The sequence below is a fragment of the Xyrauchen texanus genome, chromosome 33 (genome assembly GCF_025860055.1).
Source record: "Xyrauchen texanus isolate HMW12.3.18 chromosome 33, RBS_HiC_50CHRs, whole genome shotgun sequence".
Classification (NCBI taxonomy): domain Eukaryota; kingdom Metazoa; phylum Chordata; class Actinopteri; order Cypriniformes; family Catostomidae; genus Xyrauchen; species Xyrauchen texanus.
Genome location: NC_068308.1, coordinates 13,085,593 through 13,104,256, shown reverse-complemented (window position 1 = coordinate 13,104,256; position 18,664 = coordinate 13,085,593). Strand labels below are relative to the sequence as shown.

General features: G+C 40.5%; 1 pseudogene; it reads left to right on the top strand.

Annotated features, from left to right (window-relative positions):
• The first annotated feature begins 468 nt into the window (after nucleotides 1-468).
• Nucleotides 469-18,664, top strand: part of LOC127627247 (tyrosine-protein phosphatase non-receptor type 13-like) — a 67,176-nt pseudogene continuing 48,980 nt past the window's right edge.

Genomic DNA, 18,664 nt, shown 5'->3' with positions numbered 1-18,664 from the left:
GTACAAATATCAAGATAATCCATTATGACATTTAACTGGTGAGGTTGCAGATACATTTTGGCTCAAGCAATGACAAATATATTCCAATCTTTGTATCTAATTTATATATAAAATGATTAAAAGTAATATAGAAAATCTTTGGAACAGATATTTGTTGCCAGTTTATATGTTTAGTGCCCCAGTTCTTGATAAATAGGTAGACATTTATTTCAGCCTGCTAGTGTTTTACTGGAAAAACGCCCTGCCCCTTAGTTCTTCTGAAATGAATTGTCAGATATTTATAACATATCAAATATATTGTCAACCAACAATTTCCTGTCATTTATGCACCTTTCTGGTGCTTTTAGCTTAGTTGTAAGAGAAGGAAATAATACAGACACATTAGAGCAAATCCACCAGGTTCTCTCAAAGCCAATTACTAAATTACCGTATTAAAATACATGCTCGTTTGGAAGTGTGTGAAAGCTTGAAGGTGGTCAACATGTGGTAGTGCTGTTAGCAGTGTTGTAGTACTCGAGACTCGGACTCGTCTCGGACTCGGTCTCGAGACCATATTTTAATGGTCTTGGTCTTGTCATGGACTCGTTTGCATTTTGACTCGGTATTGACTCGTACTCGAACATTTTAGGACTCGGACTTATTCCCGAGTCCACTCGAGTCCAATTCAAAATATTTTTCATGATTATTAATGTATGTATATAATATTTCTTGAAATTGATTTACACGCCCAGTGATTGGTGATTTTCTAGTGCGCAACTGCGCATGACTTGAGACTAATTAGTGCAAAGGCAGCAAGATTCCGGTCAGGTAGGGAGGATGTGAGCCTCTAGCAATGTGTGAAAATGTCTGCTAAATCGACCATTATTCAGTTTGCCTTTAAAGGACACAAAGAATTCATATGCAGTAAGACTTTTAAAAGGAAACACTCTGCAACATGTACATTCTGCGGGACTTCAATTACAGAAGCAAAGGTTATTAGTTACATTTAGAGAGTGGACTGATATTTCACCAGCTTAGAAGAACTGATAATATTTTTTTAAACCAATATCACTAAGTAAATAAAAGTAAATTAGGTAATCAACCCTCTCTGGTCTCGGTCTCGACTCGGACTCGACCCTCTCTGGTCTCGGTCTCGACTCGGACTCGACTCTCTCTGGTCTCGGTCTCGACTCGGACTCGACTCTCTCTGGTCTCGGTCTCGACTCGGACTCGAGTGAGTTGGTCTCGACTACAACTCTGGCTGTTAGGCCCATAAGGGCCATTTTCTCAAGTTAACCCTTGTGGTAATTAAAGAGGAAAGCTTGGAACAGAGTGCTTTTGCTCTGTCTGCTTTGTTTAAACACCTGATTCACTAAAGGAATCATTCAAATCAGGCAACGGTGAAACAAGGACTGAAGACCAGAGCTGAATGGCTGATTTTGGATTGGTGCGACTTTCCATCCCGCCATTAGTCCACTGGCATAGGTTTTATGTCAATATTGAGTAGAGAATTTATTTATTTTTTTAGTCTAGAGGGTAGAATTCACAAAAATGATTCTAATTTAAGAGGGTTGTATATTAATTATAATTTATATTATTGTTATCACAACTTGATTTGCTTGATCTCAACATGACAAAAGTTGTTTTCTCGTGATCGTGACATCATTTTCTTGAGATCACAACATAACCAAAGTTGATTTCTGCAAATATCTGCAGAATCATTGCGGATATATCATTCAACGTGGCAGTGTCAGAGGAGCCGGAGCGCATCACATGTCCCTTAAATCAAGGCCTGATAGCAATTGAAATAGCTTTGTGGCTTGCTGGAGAAAATATACACATAATTGTGTTTGCCATCTGGGAAAACGGTAAGTTAGACATCAACTTTATTACTACATTATTACAACTACATCGCTGACCAGCTACAAGGTCCTGGCAGACTCCATGGTAGTAATGTGACATTCGGTACCAAATATTCAAACCTTGTGTTGAAAAAAATCAATAAATAACACCTTTCACACTGAAACACTGTATTGGAGCGATTTGGTAAAAAAAGTTAAATGTGATGTTCAAGATTTTTTCACCTGAAAACCACTTGACTGCTTTGACAACTGGTTAAAAAAGCATAAACCCAGTACAAGTTTGCACCCAAGCACATTTCACTCTCCTTTTAATAAAAAGCAATTTCTGATGAAAGCCCTATTGCTTCAGAAAGCTTCATTTTCCCATCACTACCCCATGGATACCAGATGATCACTCAGAGATGCATGTCCGCAGGTTTGTCACTAGTCACTAGATAAAACTATAGATAAATATATAAAATCAATTTCCTTGACCTAGAAGCCTATACTGTTGTGATAAAAGGGAGATGAAGAAATTGTGCCTGTGACTTTATGAGGTCCTCCAGCTGCGAAAAGTTGTTTTCTCAAGAGAAATTTAAGTTGAAATCACGAGAACACAAGACAAATTTTGTTAAATGAGAAAACAACATTTGTTATGTTGAGATCACTAGAAAATTAAGGCTACATCCACATTCATCAAAATACATTGAAAACAGCATATTCATTTTAGAAACGCTTTCCGTCCACATTGCCATTTTCAAGAGTTTTCCAAAAGTTTCTCATCCACACTGACACATATGAACACTGCGTCACGTGAAAACAAATACAATATCGTTTTCAGATATCTCAGCTTTCCCTGTCCACACTACAATGCAAAGAGAGCGTTATCCACTTGAGAGAGCGTTTTCAGAAAGTGCTGTTTTCGCTGTCAAAAACGTTGTCTCATTGTTGACAGAAGGTCAAAACTTAGAGAAAAAGATGCAGTTTCAAATACGTGGACACGAGATGTCTAAGTCGTGATCACGAGAAAACAGAACAAGACAGAAAAAAAAAATGAATAAACCATGGGCAAAATGGGTTTCTGTAGTTTTAAACTAGATGTTTGAAACCAACATACAAAACCATTGCTAGAGAAAACACACATTTGTGTAATTGGACATTTGACTCAAAACATTATACTTACTGAGATATAGCCCTTGTGACAACTTTCTTGTGTGACATCTAGCCCCAGTCTCCTCTTTGTGTCTCAGAATTTAGTCCTACAGTTCTACTTCACTCTTGTTATTTATATGTAAGTTTATATTTGCACACATACACATTATACTGTGTGTATGTGTATGTGTGTGTGTGTGTGTGTGTGTGTGTGTCCCATGATTTGCAGAATGAGCTCATTTGTGACCCTGGCAGAGGTACTGGAATCACGGGAAGTGCCTCTGGAGGAGGATGAGGTCTGGGCTCTCCTCCTGAGTGCAGCAGAAGCATTGATAGACATCTCCAATAAAGGTACAGTAACTTCAGCACATACTGTATGTCCTTATCCTTCATTCCCAACAAAAACTTTGGAATGTCCTGATGTATGACACAATCTAACTCTCCCTCTCAGATCCTGGAAACATGTGCTGTGTCATCAGCCCTGGTTCCATGCTCCTTTCCACAAGCGGCATCATTGCAGACTTGCAGTCGTTCTGAAGATGTGGGCTTATTTACTTCCCCAGAAATGTCACACAGCAACTCTTCCACCAGGAGGCAGGCCACAGAGAAGGTGAGTTGGCCCAAAATGATGCCAGTCTTTTTCCTGGCAGTCCTTCCTGTGAAGATGATTAATGTGGTGGACTTGAAGGTTAAATGAATGGGTGGTAAGTGTCTTAAGAAGGTGAGCTTTCAAAGCTTGGTTATGCCAACAACAAATAAAAGTCCTTTAAAAAGCATAACAAGCAATAATGTTTGAAACTTACACATTTAGCTTATGTTTGCTCTTGTTTTAGATGGTGGTGTACTCACTATGACACTCTATTGGACAGTGGATTATCAACTTCCACAAAATCAGGTGAGTTTATTTAATTAATTTTAAGTTGCATTGATCTCTATTTTACATCTTCAAGTCTTTTCATGATCTAATCAATAATCAAAGGATACAATCAAGTCTTAAGATATAAATAACATATTGCAGCTATTCTGCCACTAGCCTGTCCAGCTTTGTGACAATCTGAACAGCCTTCTACTAAGCATGTGTGAGGACGTGGTCTCAAACGGGTGAACTTACTTACAGTGATGGAGACCTGTGAGCAACATCATAAGAACGCTCTCCTTCCCCGACCAAAGAGAGTCATCAGACAGATGGTAGAGGATGTACTACAGGTAAAATGAAAAATAAATATAACACAGTTGTAGTTTTCTTGTTTAGAACTTATTTGATGGTAGAAATTATAATGCAGAGACATCAGATCTGACTTCATTCCACTAGATTCCCAACTAGCACTGAAATTAATACAACAATGTAACAGGTTAATTAAAAGATCCAGCGCAATGCTAGATATAATACTAGATATCTCAAATGCAGTAATTAAAATATTTTTGTGCTTTTAATCAATGGATAGCAGACTGCTTTAGATTTGGTTGCTGGATTACATATAACAATTAAATGTTTTTTAATTTATCTTAAATATCCATAATTTTTACTCAAAAGACACATGCTGATAACTCTATTTATTTTATTTATTTTAGGTGGAAAAACCCCCAAACGATGCTGCTCATCTCACAGACCGAAGCCAGATGGTTAGAGAAAGACTTAGAGGCATGTTTCACACAACCCATGATTTTGAAATAAGCACACAAGTTAAAATAAAAATAAAATTATATATATATTTTTAAAAGCCTCTTCTTATGCCTAAGGTGCTTTATGTCAGAACTCTGTTTGGCCACTGAAAGGGAACAGCACACCATCACAAGCAGATTTTAGGAGGTGAGTAGCACTGATGTGATCCATTTGTATTTGTGTAATGCTTGCACATGTTTAAAGCACTGGTTCTCATCTGGTTTTGCTTCAGGACCCAGATTTTACCCAGCACAGTAATTCAATTGTAAAAAGTAAACACTGTTATCTGTAGAATGAAACTCAATATAACAATGAAGTGCATAGGCCCAAATATGCAAAATTGTTCACATGGCATAGACTGAATAGAAAATATTGACACTTTTTGTACAGTAAATGCATAAAAAAGCATAAGCAACAGAATGTTGAGTTGTTTTGCACCATAGACCCCATTTACACCTGGTATTCAGATTAAGAAGATGCGTTCAATCACATGTGGTCAGAACATAATTTCAGGTGCAGTTATTGAAACCTGTACAAAATTATTTTTTTTCATTTAAGGTTATCATTATTAATAAACATCTGTCTGTCCAGGTCCCTTAGAAACATCCTAACCTTACCCCCTGTTATGGCACCTCTGGTCAGGTGAGACACATCGCTGTTTACACCTGGCCGCACAAATGCATCTCTTATGACCACTTGTGTTTGGATTACGAGGAGAGAGTATCTGATTTCATGACGACCAGTGTTGGGTGTAATCCAATTACAAATAATTAGTTACTGTGATATAATTACTTTTTAGTCAAAAAAGTAGTGTAATGCATTACATTAAAAATTATTGTAATCAGATTACAGTTATGTAACGCTTGAGCAACGAGGCAGACGAGGAGATGTGGATCCAAACGCAGTTTAAACTTTATTTAATAAACAAACAGGTAAACACAAAGGAACAACCCACAATGGGGAAATAAAACATAAAAACAGTTAACTAAACACGATGTAAACAAACAGAGGACTCGGGAAGGAAACACACACCAGGCTAACATCAAACAACGACAGACAAGGACTGAACAAAGAAACAGGGTATAAATACATAAACATGGGAAAAAGGGGCCAATGAACGAACAGAACTCAAACAAGATAACAAGGTGATTAACAGAAGCAAAAGGCAAACTAATGAGGGCAGGTGAAAACAATGACAGAAAACACGAACGCTAACAAGGGGACTATGGAGTTACATAAGGGACTAAAGTGAAAACTAAGAAATGCAAAAGTGACAAAAATGGCAAACAGTGAAACAAGACAGGGTATACATAACAGAGCCCCCCCTCAAAGGATCGGCTTCCAGACGATCCTAGAAGACAAAAAACAAAAGACAAAAACCCACAAAAACAACATGAGGGCACCAGGGGCAAACAGACAGTCCAAGTGGGCACATGGGCAGACAGACAGACCAGGGGGGCACAATGGGCAGGCAGGAAGTCCGGGAGGCACAGAGGGCAAGACAGGCAGGTCATGGAGGTGCAAGGGGCAGACAGGAAGTCCAGGGGGGAAATGAGACAGTCCACGAGGGCACAAATGGAGATGAGACAGTCCACGGGGCCCATTAGGCAGTCCCTGGGGGCACAAAGGGACAGGGTTAGGGGGCCAGGGAGGTATCGACCGGGCAGGGACAGGTTTCGATGGTCTGGGAGCTGGCCACCAGGCAAGGGTAGGTGCAGGAGGCCTGGGAGCTGGCCACAGGGCAAGGACAGGTTTGGGGGACCTGGGAGGAGGCCACTGGACAGGGACTGGGTCAGGAAGCCAGGGGGGAGGTCTCAGGACGGGAACAGGGTCAGGAGGCCTGGGTGGAGGCCACAGGACAGGGACTGGGTCAGGGGGCCTGGGAAGAGGCCACGGGACTGGGTCAGGGGGCCTGGGAAGAGGCCACAGGATGGGAACAGGGTCAGAAGCCCTGGGAGGAGGCCACAGGACAGGGACCGGGTCAGGAGGCCTGGGAGGAGGCCACAGGATAGAGGCCGGCTTTGGTGGCCTGGGAGGTGGTCGTGGGCCAAGGGCCGGTTCAGGGGACCTGGGAGGTGACCACAGGACAGAGGCCAGTTTTGGTGGCCTAGGAGATGGAGTGGCCACTGGGGAGGCCGGCGGAGCCGCATGAGGCGGAGCCAAGGAGGACCTCTGAGGCAGAGCCGAGGGAGGTGATGGCTCAGAAGGCCCAGAAGGCGGAGCTGAGGGAGGCTCAGGAGGTGGAGCTGAAGGAGGCGGAGCCGAGGTAGGTCGGCGCCGTGGGAGGCTTTAGGAACGGAGACCAGGAAGGCTCTGGAGTCTCTGGGGGCAGAGACGTAGGAGTCTCTGAGGGTGGAGCCGTCGAAGGCTTGAGTGGCTCGAGAGGTGGAGCCGTAGGAGGCTCGGGAGGCTCTGAGGGCGGAGCCGTCGAAGGCTTGAGTGGCGGAGCCGTAGGAGGCTCGGGAGGCGGAGCCGTAGGAGGCTCGGGAGGCTCTGAGGGTGGAGCCCTGGAAGGCTCGAGAGGCGGAGCCCTGGGTGGCTCGAGAGGCCTGGAAGGCGGAGCCCCAGGAGGCTCGGGAGGAGGAGCTCTGGAAAGCTTGGGAGGCTTGAGAGACGGAGCCCTGGAAGACTCGAGAGACTTGAGAGGCGGAGCCCTGGGAGGCTCGAGAGGCTTGAGGGGCGGAGCCCTGGTAGGCTCGAGAGGCTTGAGAGGTGGAGCTCTGGGAAGCTCGGAGGGCGGAGCTCTGGAAAGCTCGGGAAACTCGGAAGGCGGAGCTCTGGAAAGCTCGGGAAACTCGGAAGGCGGAGCTCTGGAAAGCTCGGGAATCTCGGAAGGCGGAGCTCTGGAAAGCTCGGAAGGTGGAGCTCTGGAAAGCTCGGGAAACTCGGAAGGCGGAGCTCTGGAAAACTCGGGAAACTCGGAAGGCGGAGCCCTGGAAGGCTCGGGAGGCGGAGCACTGGAAGGCTCGGGAGGTGGAGCCCTGGAAGGTTCGGGAGGCAGAGCCCTGGAAGGCTCGGGAGGCGCTGGCTCTAGGACGGGCATGACCACTGGCGCTGGCTCTTGGACGGTCCTGGCTACAGGCGCTGGCTCAGGGACGGTCGAGGCTACAGGCGCTGGCTCAGGGACGGTCGAGGCTACAGGCGCTGGCTCAGGGACGGTCGAGGCTACAGGCGCTGGCTCAGGGACGGTCGAGGCTACAGGCACTGGCACACTGACGTTTGAGGCTATCGGCACTGGCTCACTGACGTCTGAGTCTACAGGCTCTGGCTGGGTTACCGTGGTATGTGCCGGCTTGGGTTTGCTGGGCGCTGAGGCCAGAGCCAAGGGGGGTTTAGGGCATGAGGCTGCGGCAGGCGGAGGCTGGAGTGCAGAGACCTCTCCCTTTCTCCTCTTCCTCCGGGCTGATGCGACTGGCGAAGCTGGGATGCTGTTCCTGGTCAGCGTGGCTTCAGGCTCGCTGGCCGTGGCTGGCAAGGGCTCAGGCTCGCTGACCGTGGTTGACGAGGACTCAGGCTCTCTGACGGTAGAGGCCGTAGGCGCTGGTTCGCTCACTGTGACATGCGTGGCCGCTGGCTCGCTCACTGTGACAAGCGTGGCCGCTGGCTCGCTCACTGTGGCAGGCGTGGCCGCTGGCTCGCTCACTGTGGCAGGCGTGGCCATTAGTTTGAATTTGTGCGGAAAAGTGTTTAAGAAAGTAACCTAAAAGTAATTTGTAGTGGATTACTATTCTTAAGTAACTTGACGAGATATAGTACATCAATCCCTATGTAAGTGTGCTGCATGACAATAAACTGCAAAAAGTGAAGAAAAAAATAAATAAATACGACACACTGTTTCTCCCAGATTCAGTTTAATCTATTCACAAACACAACATTCTGAGCAGAATTCTTTGTTATTTTAGTGGATTACCTATATTAACTGAGCTTCAGATGAATATGCTTCTCATCTGTATCAGTGAAAGTTGATATCAGACACACTGAAACAGATCTGTGAAGTTCCCATGCATGTTTATGTTTGCACTTTTCAAATTCTAGGATTGGATGGTTATTTCCTTTTAAAAACTATTTTAAAAAAAGTTTAAAACTTTAGAGCGGTCACATGCATTTTTGATTACCTCTGTATCAGGATTTCTGTTAGATTTCCATCACCGGTTTTTGACCGTTAAAACGTCACAATGTCTGACCAATTGAAAAATTGGCAAACACAATATCCAGTGAAATTTTTAACATGAAGCATCAGCAACTCCTTCAGTTGATGCCACAAGTATATAACATGATGCCAGCACAATGATGACAATGCTTCGCTGCCACGGAGGTTTAAACTTTCCCAATGGCTTGCGACTACAGCGGGTTGTATCCCGCACACTGGCTAAAGCATTCCCGTCTCACATGGCCGTAGTGAGAAGCTTCTCTCTTTAAAATTGCATTAAAACAGCCTTACATTGCTGTCTTCTGGATGAGAAGGACACCATGACTGGACACATTTACAAGGATGCTGCACACATTTGGCTTCATGTGCTGTGTAAAATAGGAGGAAAAAAGTCATAAAATAAAGATAAAGAAATTAGCCAAGGTGAGAAATTATGTGACATAACAATTTTTATTATTTTAATCATTCTTTGTGAATGAAAAGATATGTGGAAAATTGCAGTTTAGCTTTTTGCTTTGCTCTCTTCTTTTGTTTTGAATGATTCTAAATTAGACTATTTCTGTGACTGCTGTTTTTTTTAAGTTTTTTTTTATGGAAAAGCAGCTACAATAAACAAATGTTTATTGATCATTTTACCTGATTGTGTCATTATTATATAGCAAATGATTCTTGTGGTACCCCGCGTACACATGTGTGGACATTGTATTTTGGCTTCACTATACTCAACAAATAATTTCATTTCATTTAAACCGCCTGATCTAAATTCTGGACACTCTGGGCTGTCAGTAAAGAGTTAAACTTTGGATTTTGGAGTCATATGACAAAACAACATTGCACCGATCATAATAGGGTTTGTCTTTGGGAGAAATGCCAAAAAAACTACATCTGGTATAAGAAACCTAATTACGTTTTTATATTGAAACCTGTTAGAATCAAAAGATTAGAGTCTCTAGTTTCATCCGATATGCCATTTGTAAAGTTTGAGCTATTTATCACGAAACGCCATGCTGCTAAACACAATGTACACTATAGTGGACAATAGCACTAAATTTTCATTAGAAATCCTTTATTTACATTTATGCATTTTAACATTGAGAAAATACATTAGTTTTCAGGGGCTTTATATGGAGTTAGGTTGAAAATATAGTGCATTTTGAACTGTTCTGAGACCAGTGCAGACAGACAGCACAGTTGTTCACTAAACAGGGAGCAAGGGAGCTTCCTATAAATTGCCTATGAAGCCAAGTGAATGAAATCCAAACTTCCTATCAAAAGTTCAGTTTCAGGCTGCAGATGATTTTTAGACCACTCAACATGACAGACATGGGACAATGGTAATCATTATTTAGATTCAGAATTTAAAAGTATACATTTATTTTAACTTGGCTGTGATTGGACGATGCTGGCCATTGCTTGTTACAGAAAATCAGCTGTAATGTCTGTAATATTTCTAAAACATGAAAAACCAACACTCCTCGAAACATAATGAACAATTTGATAAAAAAATAAATACAAATCTGACTTTCTATAGCTTGGTATTATTTAATATTTCACAACTTAATTCCACTGTCCTCATATATGTACATAAATTATTAGGTAGCTCAGTAGTAAATATGCTGGCTACCACCCCTGGAGTTCGCTAGTTCGAATCCCAGGGTGTGCTGAGTGACTCCAGCCAGGACTCCTTGCTGTTAAATTTAGATCTAATCTCACTGCTCTTTCTCTTCCAGAAGCTGTAACAGCACATGGCTGACCCGAAGTACTTGTCTTGACAGGCGTCGCTTGTTCAACTCGAGGCGAAATCAGTTATTTGACTCCTCAATTAGCCTTAATGAAAGGAAAATAAAGGTACAGTGAATTACATTTCCTGTACCTTTAATACCTTTTTTTATGAACAAAAATGCCAAAATGATGTACCTTTCAATCTCTTTGTATTCTCTTTTCTTGGTTTATACTTATACTCTTAGGAGAATGGCCCAGAGTTCATCAGAATTTTGGAGGAGCCTCTCATCGTTTTAGAGCTGCCTAATTCCATTGTGGTCAGTTCAATACTCCTTAAATTGACTCTACTGGCTCTGTAGCAAAGAATATGTTATCAAATCAACAGCCTGGTACCTTAGGAAGGATAAACTTTTGCAATTCACCTCTTTCTCTTACACTCTCTCTCTCTCTCTCTTTCCGAGTAGTCAAACAAATTAAGGTCAAATTCAAACCAAAGGGACTTGACAGTTCTAATGCCAAATGGACAGAACATTCTGATCAAGTGTGATGTCAAGTCGAGAGGAGGGAACGTCTTTGATATGATCATCGCTCATTCAAACCTTGTGGAACATTTTTACTTTGGCCTTGCATACAGTGATGGTAATGCACATCTAATGTATTTTAGACAAGTTTGGTCTGGTATTTTGCAGTTTTTTGCAGAATTTCGGTTTAGTTTTTTTTAGCAATATCATACAAGCAGGTGTGCTGTGTTGCTGAATTTCATCACATAGGTTGTCACAGCCTTATTACATATTTGTAAATAATTCTGATGTGGAATAATTAGATCAGTGTGTCAGTTTAGTTTGTTTGTGTACACTTTGCTATTTTACCATTTAAATTGTACTTATTTTGTTTTTCAGGTGATTAATTTTTCTTTCTTGACAATGAAACAAAAATTTCAAAAGTTGCCCCATACAGCTGGATAAAAGTGCCCACTGCCACATTTGTGCTTCATTTCCGCATCAAATTTTTTGTGAAAGACTTCTCTCTTCTTCTGTAAGTCTCTTTCTTTCCCTGTTCTCACTATATCAGACTCATTTAATAGTGAGTTTTTACCTGTACTGTTGTCCAACCTTGACCTTCATTGTGATTATTTCCACAGCAACAAGCTGACCCGTCATCAGTACTATCTCCAGTTGAGGCGGGACATTTTGGAGGAGAGGTTACCGTGTAATGAGGAGACCTGCTTGTTTCTTGGTGCCTTGGCTCTCCAAGCTGAATTTGGGGACAGTATGCCTGAGGTATTCCAGCTATCACATGATGACCTTTCCACAGAGATGTGTGTTTATTCTCAGGGCTACAGCCATACATGTTTTCATGCTGTAGACTCTGCCCCTCTAGCTGTGCCATGATGTCACACCCATAAAATAGTGCCAGAGACCAAAATATAATGACATCATGGGACAAGCTAAAAATAAATGCAAATAAATAATATCATGCCAACAGAAAGCATTGAGGACTTAGATCAAAAACATACCAAGAAACTGCTAAATAGTCATGTTGTGTGCAGCTTTTTATCTATAGCAGTTATGAGTGTTTACTGGTTTTACGTAAATGCTAATAGCACTGTTTTAGCCTATTTTCACCATAATAAAAAGCTTGACTGTGTCCTCTGAAGGTTAATGGGAAGAACTACTATCAGCCTGAGCACTACATTTCCAAGAGTGTTTTGCAGAAAATGGCAATGCCTTGCCTAAAAGAAGAGCTGCTACGGTTACATGACAACAATGCAAACATGGTTGCTGATGAGTCAGAGCTAGAGTTTCTCAAGGTTGTATTCACTTCTGTTCTTTCTAACACCACACATGGTTTATTTAACTTATCATGCAGTTACAAAATACACCAGTGTGAACATCTGAGGGGAACTGACAACCACTAAAGATAACCTTGGGACTAATTAATGGCTCAGAAAAGTGATGTTAGTGTAGCATTATTTGTTTACTTGCTTTATGTATTCTAATGCAAACACATATTTGTTATACATTAATACATAAACAATTGTGAAATTATGAAAATTATGATAAAATAAGAAATGTTATAAGAGGTCATAACATACTCTTTTTTAATATATATATATATTTGTATTATATTCCCTGAGGTCCACTGATTATGTAAAGTTTTTCTGTTTTTTTCTGGCACCAAAACAGTAATAATTTAGTAATATAAGATCATTTTCATGCAGCTAAATGAAACAGAATGGGGTCTCCTTTTTTTGCGGTTGTATATTTACACAGCATCTTTTAAAAGTGATGCAAGATACATGACAATGGTCAAAGATGTCTGTCTAGTGCATGTTTATATACAAAAATAATTCAAAATAATCCATATGAGTCCTCTTTGATGTTCAGGAATAGTTAGGTCACACTAGGCCTGTCTGTCCTGCTCACTCTCTCTCTCTCTCTCTCTCTCTCTCTCTCTCTTGGCGGGGCCAAGGGTGCGATGATGTAAAGTAGGTGTTTGACCCCAAATGATGTAAGGAAGTTGCAGAAGTAGAGAACAAGGCATTTTTCAATAAATGCTTTTATTGCATTTTCAAGTTTTGAGTTCTGAAATGTACAGTATTTTTTTTTTATAGTAGAATGACCTCTTACATGCCATATATCAAGGAAAAGGTGATTCCTCATGACATGACCCATTTTAAGTGTGGCTTAAATGCCCAAATACTTTTTGGTGGAACTGTACAGTATATACAGTATAGTGCCAGTTAAATGTTTAGACATATCTAACTTTATTTATGTTTTTTCATGACCTTAAGGACCTTCTGATGCTTGATTTTAGTTTTGTAGATAAATTGAAATTATACATAGGGCATCTACATTCTATAGTCTACAAAAGTGTGTTATTTCAAGCATTATGTTAAAAAGTGTTAAATAGTTATAATAAATGATTTACTGGTACTGTATGCCTATATGGATGGAAAATATGACCACTGTGTTTGTGCTGTGACAAATGTTTTTTATCCTTTTGCCATCTTGAATTTATCCAGATCCATAAGGACTCCACTGGCTACTGGCCAAACATTGTTATAGAAACTATTAAGTCTGAATAGTTTTTCTGGTTAAGATGCTTGGTAGTGAGTGTCCTATGTTACATATTCAGTCCAATTGACTTGGCTGCACTGACTTAACTCTCCCACAGACTATTCAACAGCTTCCTGAGTATGGAGTGCTGTTTCACCATGTGAGCCATGAGAAGAAGCCTGTCTTTGGAGAGCTGGTCTTGGGAGTATGTTCCAAAGGCATCATTGTGTATGACATTATAAATAACTCCCGTTCCGCAAGCCATAGATTCCACTGGAGAGAGACAACTAGTATCACCTCAACTGTGAGTAAACACAAATACCAAATTCTGATACTTTAATAATAACATAATAAAGACGTTTAGACATTTTATAAATATTTTAAAGACATTAAAGGTAATGAGTGATTGTTTTGATGTTAAACTACTTTCTGCAATCCCAGCTATAAGCCATTCATTGGTTGATTCCTCCGAAATGTGTTTCTCTGTGGCTTTTTCAAAAAAGTGCTGTTTGTTTAAGCATCCCAAACAGCCCAACACAGCAACATTTAGTATGTTTACATACACTGTAAAAGTTTGGTTTCTGTCAGACTAAAACAATAATTTATCCTTTTAAAATGTAATGTTAAAATGCTTTAATCCAAATCAAGATAATGCTATTGTTACTCGGCTTTGTCCAGCATGTATACACAAAAGTCAGACAATAACTGTGAGGTGTTTCAAGCTTACTGCATCTAAATAATAATTTTGACAAGCTTTTAAATTTTAATCATTGTGTTACGCACTAGAGAGCGCCGCTAGCTCACATTGCACTGATTTTAGCAGTGAAAGCAGACTATATTTTAAAATAGAATAATAGGAAATTTGAAAGCCTTAATGGATACCATACCATAAAATTCTGAAAGTTTCAAAGAGTTTTGGATATAATTTTCCTTTTTTCATATCCATTTTTTTCAAGTTGGTAACTGCAAATGTAATTTCCTGATCTAAACTGAAAAGAAAAACAAAAAACTTGTTTAAAAAGTTGCGCTGTCTGAACACTATCTTCAGCGGTTTATAATTACACATACAAATGGTTTGATATACTGGTAATTAGTACTTTCTATGAGACATTACATTTCATGTATAGACTGCAAATGTCACGTCTGAAACTCTGGAAATGCTCAAAGGTTACGGGTGACATCAAATATTTGATAATGCATGTGTAATGTATATTTGGAAAGACCAAAGACTGTAGCTCCAGCTGCTTGAGTTCCATTATAAACGCATGTAAACGTACTGATTTGGCAGACTTCTCATCTGAGGGAGTGTTCAGGAAATCTGTTTGAAAACCTTTTTGGAATTCCGTTTAGTTACTCTAGTGGCATAGAATGTACTTCACTTTTAAGATACAGCTTTGGGATAGGGCCAGACAAAGTCTCACATTGCCAGACCTTTGACTTAAACGTCAAAAGGTCTGTGCTCTTTTGCGGCTCAAACTGGCCAAGAACCCGCTTAGACGGGAAGAACCATCTAACTGACATGTAAAATGATCAATCACAGTAAGTTTTGTCATTATGTGCCATTTAGGATGGGGTTTTCAGAGAAATATTATACCATAATAAAAGGCCAACGTGGGGGGGGGGTTATAATAATGATGCAACATTCTCTATGAGTGATTGCACAGAAAACAAGTACATTTTTATTTGTATAGCGCTTTTCACAATACATCAAAATCAGCAATACAGAAAGTTATTCTGTAGTGTCTGTAAAGTCTTACATTTCCCAAAAGTCCAAATTAAGTAGTTTCATTAAAAGCTTAATTGAAAATTATGCCTTAATGTTTTTGTCTTTAGGCCTCCAGTGAACAATCCAAAGGCGACTGTGACAAGGAACGAAAAACTCAGTTCCCCTCTGGCTATACAGCATGAATACAGTATAATGCCAATATCAGTTAGTTGTATGTATACAAGTCGTGTATTAATTGAGTAAACAATATATTTTTTGGTAGGCAATGTTTAAAACTAAAGGATATTGATTGATCTGTAAGATTTATAATCAAGTGTCTTTGAAGTCCATCCTGAATTGACTGATGTAGATGCAGTGCCCTTTGCCGTTGGGCTGGTAAAGGCTTTGTGGTAAAACACCACAAAGATAAATTTATGCTTATGAATATCCACTTTACTTGCTACTCAAACGAAGCTTTTAATATTTAATGTCAATAACCTGGCAAACTTTGGCACATCCAGTGATTATTTTGTCCTCGTTGTATCAACCCAGAATCTTGTGAACAGGACTGTTTTTCTAGGCAGACTCTATGTGCCTTTTCTTTTAGACCTGTGTGCTTTTACGAACTGAAATTCCATCAAACCAGCCGATCAGATTAGGATTTACTCATTTGAGGAATTGTTTTCCAGTTCTGTGTGCAATGTGCATCAGACAGTTAGTGCATGGATTGTGGCCAGACAGTGGGCGTACCATCTGAGGCTTAAGCTTGGCCAGATCTGAGTTTGATTGAGTTTATGACTTGTTAGAGACACTTTGAAGTAATGCATAACACAAGAGTACAGTTAGGGAATTTAATTTGATGCTGTCTCAATAAACTTAACTAAAATGTTATGGAGATTGTGGGTAAACTAAATTGATAGGATTGTATAATACATTTTATGATGTTGGTCCAAATAATGATTCTCTCTATCATATTCTCATCAACACAGCGATGTAAATTTGTCATCGAGAGCAGCACTAATAAAAAGAAGCACACCTTTCTGACCAAAAAGTCAAAAGTTGCCAAATACCTCTGCAACCTCTGCTCTGCACAGCACAAGTTTCACAAGGAGATGAGCTCCCGCCAACTCACCCACAGCCTCGCCTCAGGTTAGTACACATCCGACCACTTAAGATACATTCATACTGAAAGAGATTTCAAAGTAACAAAGTGACTGGAAGTCATTCATTTTAAATTGAGAGTTGTAGATTTAAGGGTACATGAGCAACAGCGACTGTGGGCTATGATGCAAAGTTGAGTTCAACATTATGCAAATGAGTAGTGACATGATGTGCTGACTACCTATGGGAGTGGAGCTCATATTATTTGCATCCTGATATAATTGGATCCAAATTGTATCAAGGTTTCAAACAACATATAAATTACAAATATTGGATTAAATTGTAATTAGAGCTGTCAAAATTAACAAGTTAACGCATGTAATTAATTAAAAAGTCTAAAGCATAAATTTATCTTAATCACGATTAATGCATTTACACCCTGTCAACACCGGGCGCATCCATTGACACTACACATGCCTCGAGGCTTGAGGCTGTCTACACTGGAAGTGTCGACACAAATGTTCTAAACCATTTATTTGTGTTGTTGGCAGTAGTAGCGCCAGCACGTGCTGTGCAAAATCAGAATCAGAATCAGCTTTATTGCCAAGTATGCTTACACACACAAGGAATTTGTCTTGGTGACAGGAGCTTCCAGTGTACAACAATACAAACAATACCAAAAACAGCAGCAAGACATATGTAATTAAAACAAAAAAGAATAAAAAATAAATAATTATACATATACACTCACCTTCATACATACCCACATACACACACGTAGTGCAAATCTAATACAATCTGTATATAAAGAACAAAAATACAGTATATTATGTACAGAGAAATGTAAGTAATGGCAGAAGTGGATATGTTGGATAATATAAATAGACTTAAACTGTGTATTGCACATAATTATTGCTCAATGGGGCAATTTAATTGTTCATTAGATGGATAGCCTGAGGGAAAAAACTGTTCCTTTGTCTTACGGTTCTGGTGTTCAGAGCTCTGAAGCGTCAGCCAGAAGGCAACAGTTCAAAAAGGTAGTGGGCAGGGTGAGTGGGGTCCAGAGTGATTTTTACAGCCTTTTTCTTCACTCTGGAAGTGTATAGATCTTGAAGGGGGGGCAGGGGGCAACCAATAATCCTCTCAGCAGACCGAACTGTCCTTTGTAGTCTTCTGATGTCTGATTTCATAGCTGCACCAAACCAGACAGTTATTGAAGTGCAGAGGACAGACTCAATGAGTGCTGAGTAGAACTGTTTCTGCAGCACCTGTGGCAGGTTGAACTGTGGCAGGCGAAGGAAGTACAACCTCTGCTGGGCCTTTTTCACAATGGAGTCGATGTGTATCTCCCACTTCAGGTCCTGTGAGATGGTAGTGCCCAAGAACCTGAATGACTCCACTGCTGCCACAGTGCTGTTTAGAATGGTGAGGGGGGACAATGTTGGGGTGTTCCTCCTAAAGTCCACAATCATCTCCACCGTTTTGAGCGTGTTCAGCTCCAGGTTGTTTTGAATGCACCAGACAGCCAGCCGTTCAACCTCCTTTCTATATGCAGACTCATCATCATCTCGGATGAGGCCGATGACAGTGGTGTCGTCTGCAAACTTCAGTAGCTTGACAGAGGGGTCCTTGGTGGTGCAGTCATTGGTGTAGAGGGAGAAGAGTAGTGGGGAGAGCACACATCCCTGGGGGGCACCAGTCAAGTCAAGTCAAGTCAATTTTATTTGTATAGCGCCTTTCACAACACACATCGTTTCAAAGCAGCTTTACAGAATATCAGCATTAACAGACGATAAAAATGTAATGTCTATAAAGTTGATTAATCATCATTGTGTAATTTAGATAAAATACGATTTTTAATAGTGTTTATAAATAATTAAATGATAATTGTATTAATAACCCCAGTGAGCAAGCTGTAGGCGACTGTGGCAAGGAACACAAAACTCCATAAGATGTAGATTAATGGAGAAAAATAACCTTGGGAGAAACCAGACTCACTGTGGGGGCCAGTTCCCCTCTGGCTAACATTATGAATGTAATGTAAATATTAATTATGTATAGGTAAAATCATGGTTTAAAATTATTAAACTAAGTGTTAAGGGTCAGTGATTAAACATCGATTGTGTTTGAAAAATCACCAGTGCTGATGGTACAGATGGTGGAAGTGAATTTTCCCTGCCTCACAAGCTGCTGCCTGTCCGTCACAAAGCTGGTAATCCACTGACAGGTAGAGGTGGGAACAGTGATGTCCTTCAGGTGGGCCAACACCAGTCTCTCAAACGACTTCATGAC